This window comes from Helianthus annuus, chromosome 5 (genome assembly GCF_002127325.2).
Source record: "Helianthus annuus cultivar XRQ/B chromosome 5, HanXRQr2.0-SUNRISE, whole genome shotgun sequence".
In the NCBI taxonomy this organism is placed as follows: Eukaryota; Viridiplantae; Streptophyta; class Magnoliopsida; order Asterales; family Asteraceae; genus Helianthus; species Helianthus annuus.
Window position 1 is genome coordinate 79805211 of NC_035437.2, and position 9110 is coordinate 79814320.

Sequence of the window (9110 nt, forward strand, 5' to 3'; positions counted from 1 at the left end):
TAGATTACCTCACTTAAAACTCGGATCCTTAGTCATAACATAAAACTCGGACATGATATATGGGTCATAAAGGTCGGACATAGATCAACAATTAAAACTCAGACAGAAGATCAAACATACGCATGTTCCCTACATAGAGATTGTATCAGTTACGTTTTATATTCTCATGGATCGTGAAACCCTAATTACGTATATGCAGAATTCGTAAACATTCAATCGATGATTACAAGCAACCATTATGTGAACAGTCCTATCGGCTTACAACTGATCATTCATCATAACACAATAATCAGAAATCAATTCAGTAAATTCAGATTCATCATATGTAGAACTAGGGTTTACAAGCATCAACAATCAACAATTAATCAAGAATTGATACAATCAAATAATCAACGAACAATCATTAACAATTACCTTGAATGATTCTAAAGAAAGAGAGGAATCGAAAGTGATGAATGTCTTGAGCCAATGATGGTGGTGTTGATGATTGCTAGAGAAAAGTACGTGCTTGGATTTTTGTGAGAATGATTAGTGAAAAGGGGATTAGGGTTAAGTATCTCTAAGATTTCACTAATTACTCTATGCATCCCTAAGTATCATAATTTACACATGAACACCATCTCATAACCATTTCATAGTTTCACCACCAAGTTTACATATTTGACAAGTTTATCACAATTAACACATAACCATGCACAATCACACAATACACTTCATTGTAACAAAACGTATACAATTCCATAGTAACTAATTGTGCAATTACTCAACTAAACAAGACAGAACGTGCAATAAATGCGAAACAGAATTCTTGGAAATTCGAGTTGTCACATTATCCCCAACTTGAAAGAAATTTCGTCCCGAAATTTAGCATGCGGTTACTGAGGAAGCTAGGTAAGTTGTATCGTTTACTGGTTTTCCTGGGGTGTCACATCATCCCCCCGTTGATTTGGAATTTCGTCCCGAAATTCCGCAGTAGTAGCTTCAGCCTCAGCAGTAGTTGCATTAGTTCCGAATAACTGGGGTGTGACAACTCGAATTTCCAAGATTTCTTTTACGCATTCATTGCACGTTTATTGATTGGTTAAGTGTTTGCTTGCACAATTGGTTTGCTATGAAACTGTATACGTTTTGATACAATATAGTGTTTTGTGATTGTGCATGGTTATGTGTTTTTTTGGGTAAAGGGTTACCCCGGTGAAATTTTATATCAACCAAAGAATAAAAACAGGGAGTATCGAGACGCCGATACTCACTACTAGACTTGGCATACCAAGACTAGGACAACAAGATCAAAACCACCGACAAGCGTCACAACCAAAACAAACTAAACCACACAAGAAACTAAACACTGCCCGACAAACAAATCAAAAACAGACTATACAACTAATTGCCTAGCCCGGATCTTTGTCTTCATCACTAGGAATCAGCTTCCACTTCTCTTGAATGCTTTGATTGTGCGAGCCATCCTTAAATTTGAACCCCATCAATCGAAGCCGGATCGTATTTTTGATTTTATCACACACCGCATTAACATTGGCCACTTTATTAGAGAATAAACAATTGTTCCGCTCATGCCAAATATAATACGTCGCCGCCGCAATAACTAGCTTACCAACAATGTGATCCGTCTTTCTTGAGTTAGCCTTTTGATCCATCCAGTTCATGATCGATTGCCACGAATCATTAACATCCCCCATGTTAAGCAAATCCTTAACATTATACCAGACTTGAGATGCAAACGAACAACTGAAAAACAAGTGGTCTCTAGAATCCCGATCGTGCTTACATAATGGACAGCACATAAGTCTTAGATTATAATCGCTCCCCGCTTCCCAGCTTGCTAAACGGTCCTGTGTCTTGAGCTTATTTTTAATAACCAACCAAAGATGGAACGAGTGCCTTGGAATACATTGACTAAACCAAACCCCATTCACCCAAGAGACCGGTTGTTCCCGATGTCGGATATTATGCCACACTTCCATCGAACCAAACGGACGAGAATTGCCCTCCAAATCTTTCCAAATTGTTCTATCATCCAGATTATGCGTCAAAGTCGGAGCATTCAACCCTATCAAGACCCGGTAAATATCATACCACGCAGACGGCCACTTCCATTGACCGTTTTCATCCATCAGCTCCGCTAAAGAAGTAGTAATGGTAAAACCCGCATTAGCAATTGACCTGGGCGTAATAAATGAGTTAAGCGGACTGAACTGGCACCAATTGTCACTCCAAGCGTTTATTTTAGAGCCACTCCTAACAATCTTCCATATAAACGGGCGAACCGCATCCCGGATAGAAAGGATTTTCCGCCAACCCCAGCTGACACTACCCCGAGCTTGGATATCCCAAATGCTCCTACCCTTTAATTTATGAAGATGGATCCACTGAACCCAAAGGGACTTCCTTTCCGTAATAATACTCCAAAGATGATTAGTCATAAGAGCCTTATTCACATCCGAAATACTCCTAATTCCCAAGCCCCCTTCATCCTTTGGTAAACAAACATCAGACCACGCCACTTTTGCTTTCACTCTACCTTGACTGTGAGCGTTCCATAAGAACCGTCGCATTAGTTTCTCCAGATCATGTGTAACTCGGGTCGGAATAATAAACACTGAGGCCCAATAAATGTGCATAGCTGATAAAACCGAATTAATAAGTTGCAATCTACCCGCGAAAGATAGCGATTTATTAAGCCAACTATCAATCCTCTTCTCCATGCGATCAACAAGAGGTTTACAATCTTTAAACATCAGCTTTGTGGTAATAAGCGGCACCCCCAAATAACGAACCGGAAGATTCCCCTCCCGAAACGGCATAATGTGAAGGATCTCGCATTTAACACTTTGAGGCACATTGCAAAAATAAGCTGTACTCTTAGCTGGACTTGGCACCAAACCTGAAACTTTCGTGAAGTTCTCAAGACCATCTCGCACCTTCTTGACCGAAAATAAATCAGCATGCACAAAAATGAAAAGGTCGTCCGCAAACGACACATTTATGATCCTTTGCTTCACACAATGAGCATGGAACTTGAAGGCTGAGCTAGATCTGGCCCCATGCTGGAGTAGCAACGAAAGGACCTCCATAACTAGCGTGAAAAGGTATGGCGACATAGGGTCACCTTGCCTCAAACCCCTTCTACCTCTAAAATAGCCATGCAAATTCCCATTAATACTTATCGAATAAGAAGCCGAAGAGACACAAGCCATAATCCAAGTAACCATCTTCGAATGAAACCCGAACCCATTAAGAACATCCTCCAAAAACGACCAGCTGACAGTGTCATAGGCCTTTTGGATATCGATCATAAAAGCACATCTAGCAGGGCCTCGGTTTAAATGATAGTTATGCATTAACTCCTGAGTAAGAAGGATATTATCAGAGATCTTTCTACCTGGAACAAACGCCGATTGATTAATGCTAACCAACTCCCCCAAGCTTCCCTTTATACGTTCCGTGATGATCTTGCTAATACACTTATACAAAACATTGCAACACGAAATAGGCCAATAATCCAGAACCGAGTCTGGAGTGTCCACTTTAGGGATAAGAGCAAGAATCGTGTGATTTAATTGCCTTAAAAGTTTACCATTTTCGAAGAACTCCAAGATAGCATTCGACACTTCTGTGCCCACAATATCCCAAGCTTTTTTGAAGAACGCGGACGTGTAACCATCTGGACCCGGGGCTTTGTTCTCACCAATACTAAACATTGCCGTTTTTATCTCTTCACGAGTGACTTGACGAACCATGTGCTCCGCAGCATTCGTAGTCATAACGTTTCGAAAAACATCCATGTCAAGCTTTGAGACATGATCCTCTCTACAACATCTCCTCATCATTCTTGGATTTGACAAATAATGGAATGTGGTGTTGAAACTGTAATAAATAATACTTAAGGGTGTTTAGGGTTGATAGTAAAACTTTAACAACTCATAACCCTAATCCCCTTCCCTAATCATTCACTAATCATTCACAAAGAATCAAAACACGTACTTTCACCTCCTCTAATCCTCTCTACAACATCTCCTCATCATTCTTGGATTCACAAGCTATTTTGCATCAAGTTTGATTACCAATCCATCTAGAATCGAATCAAGGTAATTGTTTAATCATTGTTTGTGATTAATTGTTGATTGATTGATGCTTGTAAACCCTAGCTTTCATGTAATGGTTCTATTTACATGGTGGTCCGAATTTTGAATGATGGTTCACTGGTCCGAAGTTTGTAATATTGGGCAATGTCCGACTTTAATGAATGATGTTCATGGTCCGACCTTGTTAAGTTATAAGGTCCGACTTTTAATATATATGGCAAGTCCGACTTTTATATAGTTATAAGGGGGAGTCCGAGTTTTATGTTGAGTGAACACCTTGTCCGACTTTGTGAAGCATATACACATGATCCGAGTTTGATCCCCACTCCCCTTGGTCCGACTTTTGATCCATGTTCTTCCTGTCCGAACTTAAACCCCCACCCCCCTTGTTGTCCGAGTTTTATTATAGAGTGAGTGTTCGAGTTCATGGCTAGGGATACCTTGTTAAACTAATTGGGATTGTTGGCCACTGTTAATATTACAAGGATGCATGGACTCCCATAATCATCACACACATACGTTAATTAGTTGTTGATGGGTCGCATAACAATGATTAAGCATACAACTATGTTTTATTATATATATGAATCTAATTAGGCATGTTAAAATCAAAGCATGGATTAAGAAATTATGTTTGTATGTATTTCGTCAACTTGCTATGTGTCGGGGTAACACGGATTTGTGATGCGAGTGGTTAGTGAACCAACTACGTATATATAATTGGAAGTTGAGTTGTTACCATGTGACAATGTGGTGTATGGCTTGTGATGTGAAAATGAATGTATATAACTCGAGTATTCGCTGTGATTTATGTGATAATATATGCCAAACTTAATTGCGGTTGCATTTTAATAGAATCACCGGGGTAACCCTTTACCCAAAAAACTTACTCATACTTGCGTGATAAAGATAGGTGATTTATGTGTGTAAGTAACTGACTGGTACTGATGTGACACCCCGCGAAAACGCTTAACAAAACTAGCTTCCTCAGTGACTGTTTGCTAAATTTCGGGGCGAGATTCCTCTTCAAGTTGGGGATGATGCCACAACTGAGCAAAACCCGCAACAACTCTGATTTCTCACTTCGTTTCTCTCACACTTGACGCTTGCCAATTTCGGGACGAAATTCTTTTTAAGTTGGGGATGATGTGACAACCTGAACCCCCAAACCTCCAAGGTTAGTTTTATAATCCTGATTCCCCGTTACTTCTCGTTCACGTGATCGCTTCGATTAAATGCTAAACGTAAACGTGTCGGGCTTTACTTGAGTGGGGCCGCCACCACTGTTATAAAGTCTCGACACACACACACACACACGCTCCGACTTATGGATTTGATAGTTTGCTATTTGGGCCATATACATATAATTCTATTATCATTGGGAATCCTATATAATCCACTTCAAATTTGGTGAACTTGGGCTCCACTTAAAACAGATTAATGTTTTAAATAATAGTGAGAAGGGCTTAGGCCCAGTTCGGTTGATTAACAAACAAATCGCCTAAATCACTATTAATCCGTATACGTATCATATTAGGATGGTTTTATCATAAATCAAACCCTACTCCCTATCTCTCTTTTATAATTACGATCGAATGAAGCAACCTTCCCCCCCCCCCTCACGGACGCAAATTTCCAGTCAATTCACGTCTGAACCAAGTAAAGGTTTCGGTTAGTTAAATCACTCTACTCCTTGTCAACTATGTGATCTTTGTGTGATGATGTTTTATGGTGATATAATGACCGATATAATCATATGTGATTTTATGTGAAAATAACGTGAATGATAATGTGAATTGATTGTTTTCTGCCATACAAATTGAGGTCCAATTATATATTAGTATTAAAATAGGGTGTCGGCCATTTGATTTGGATGTGTAGACTTGTTGTCAGTAGTTATGTGTTTTGATAACATCAGCCATGTGACATTATCATATTAATAGGCACAAGACATTTAAAATACATATATGTGAGTGGATTGTTCGGCCCAATAGAAGTAAAGTGGTTAATATCCTTGTCGGCCCATGTGTTCTGTTCAACCAATAAGAATTTCATGCTCTTTTAAGTTGCCGCCCACTATTATTTTATTGTGTCTTGAATGAAGTTGGTGCACATGTGACAAGAATCCTCATGCCTTACGTATGCAGCCACCAAGGGTAAAATCCATGAATCAAGTATGGGGGAGGGCTGTGTTGTCACGCAAATGTTGGGCCGAAGAATGGTCCAATGGGGCAATTGGGTTAATCTAAATGGAACAATTTAAAAATGAATGATTATGTGTAAACCTCATAGATCACATTAATGTTTGGCGGCTTGTATGTGTGTGCTGTAGTTGGCGGCTGCCATGTTGTATCATATGCATGTGACCCTTCATCTAGTGGACCAAACAAAGGCCCAATGGGAGGGGGGACGGCTGGGATTAATGAAACAATATGAACTTTTTTTTTATAAATCATAGTACTGCATAATGTTGTTAATTAGGCATACATGTAATGTGAGAAACGGGCCATGAATCTGGGCCGTCCCACTTGAACTGATAACCGGATGGGGATGGTTATGAGTGGCCATCGAGCCCACTAGTGATGCATGAATTAATTATGTGAATGTGTGTGTGATAAATGGGAAAGGGTTAAGTGTGCAAGGACCCGAACTATACTGTCTATACTTGTGGGAATTATTGTGTGGTTCAACGTATCATTTGATATTAAAGACATCAGCGAATTTAGCAATTATGTGCGTTACCTGTTTAACTGTTATACGTGACTTGTGTGATAGTACTTGATGTGGCTTACGCGAAAATGAATTGTGAAACTGATAAACACCAACCACTCTCTTAGGTCACGAGTATTGAATAAATTAACGAGTTCCTTGTCTAATCTTACCGAGCAAATCAAAGGTGAGTTCATTGCATTTTCTCAAGCATGCGTCCCGGTGGTTTGGGACAACTGGTAAACATTTGGAAGGGAAACATTGGGTAAATAACTTAATCGGTTTTGGTTATTGCCTGGAGGGCAATGGGGGTGATTAGTTATAGCGCTATTAGGTGGGAAACCTCACACCGGGCCGTAAGGACGGGCGTGAACTAATTATCTGGGTATGGCTATGGTTGTTAGAGGCACACTCCTCGGATACATATGGGCACATTCCCTAGGGTATCTAACGAAGGCAACATAGCAATCGGTCGTTAAGGGGTACCCACTCCCCGGATACACATGGGCACACTCCCTAGGGTATCTAACATGAGCAATATCGTAACGCAACATTGAATCGCATTAACATACATCTGGTAACACAACACGTTAACAAACCTTGAACTCACCAGCGTAGTCTGACACACTTGTTTACATGCTTGTAGGTAATTACTGAAGGAACTTGGGAGCTTGCCGTCTGATGCTGCCGGAGTGGTTATGGTCATAATAAACGATTATGTTGATTTGGTTTTCATACATTTACACACTTATACCTTTATGCTTCCGCTCAATACTTTGGTTTTGGTTTAATCTACAAACAATACATTATTACTTGTGTTTGATATGATTGGTGGCTCTCTGTTGAATCGTCACACCTCCATTAGGGACACGCCCTAGGTGGTAATTTGGGGGTGTGACAGTTTGGTATCAGAGCCTCTGGTTATAGAGAACTCGGTTTTAAAAACGTTTTCATAAAACCAGACTATAACCGAATTGATCCAAACGATGACCATGACACTCAGCTTCAGACTGCAACGTTCGTTCCTCGTTAGCTTATGCTTTATATGCCTAGTAAAAGAAACTATATTTATAGCATGCACGATACGACATGGTAGGCATCATGACACATTGATAGTGTAACGTAACACATACATCTAGTAAATCCTAATCTTGTTGGTAGTGCTTGTTTTGTGTTGATTGGGGTGGGAGAAACTTCAAACATAAGTTAAGAAGCATCGAGAGGAGCATGCAAACCGCCTTATTATCATGGGTGCACACATAATAATAACGCGTGGTGCATGCAAATCCCAATGAGGCTTAACGAGTGTAAGAGGGGTTCTTCCCTGTTTGTGTATGAACATGGTAGTTAATCGTTCTCAACGTGATAAACCTGAACACTTTCCTCGTTTTCGACCCCTAAATTAGTTCATTTCCATATATAGAAACATGAGTGGACGAGGAAACGGACGTAGCAACTATTGATTGAAACCTTGTGTGCTTACTCTTTCTGTCATATATTTTTTTCCCTTCTGCGTTAATACCCTCTTTTGGAACGTTGTGAGTGTGCATTCTTTCGTTTAACTTGCGTTACGTCATCAACTCGACAGGCATGTCTACACCATCCGCATCTTCCGACCAATCCCGGGCGCCAGGGAAGGCACCCGCTGATACTCACTCACCCCCGCGTCAGATGGAGACGCGTGCTGCTTATAGGAAGAGACTCGCACAGGGCGGGGAGTCGTCCTCCCGACCTACGCATGCACTACCAGTTAACTCCCTCAGCGCTCAGGCCGAGTCGGCTGTGAGTAAGGCCCTCCGAGATTATAACCAGATTCTAATAGAACAAAACCAAGTCTTAATGGAGCAAAATCAGAAATTACTAAGAAAGGTTGATACCCAAGGAGGGCGATTGGAAGCTCAAGAGAAGCAGATACAGGAACTTATTAGGAGGACTACTGACTTGAAGGCAGAAGCCCTAAAAGGGCGTGAGGTACAAGGTCTGATACTGAGAGACGCTCGAGTGGATCATGAAAGGCTTAACTCGCATGCCGAAAAGATAGGTATGATGGATTGGAGGGTCCATCAGTTGGAGGAAGCCCGCTTCGCACCTGAACCCGAGCCAGCCCCAGTCCCGGCACCTCCCGAACCAGAGGCGGAAGGGTCTGATGAAGAGCCCGAAGAGGAGGAGGAAGAGCCAGAAGAGGAGGAAGAAGAGCCAGAGGAGGTCTCGGATAATGACGGAGACGATGATGATGGTAGTGACCTCGGGGATGGTGACGTGGACGACTGACTCGTCTTTCAATCGTTTATCTAGTTA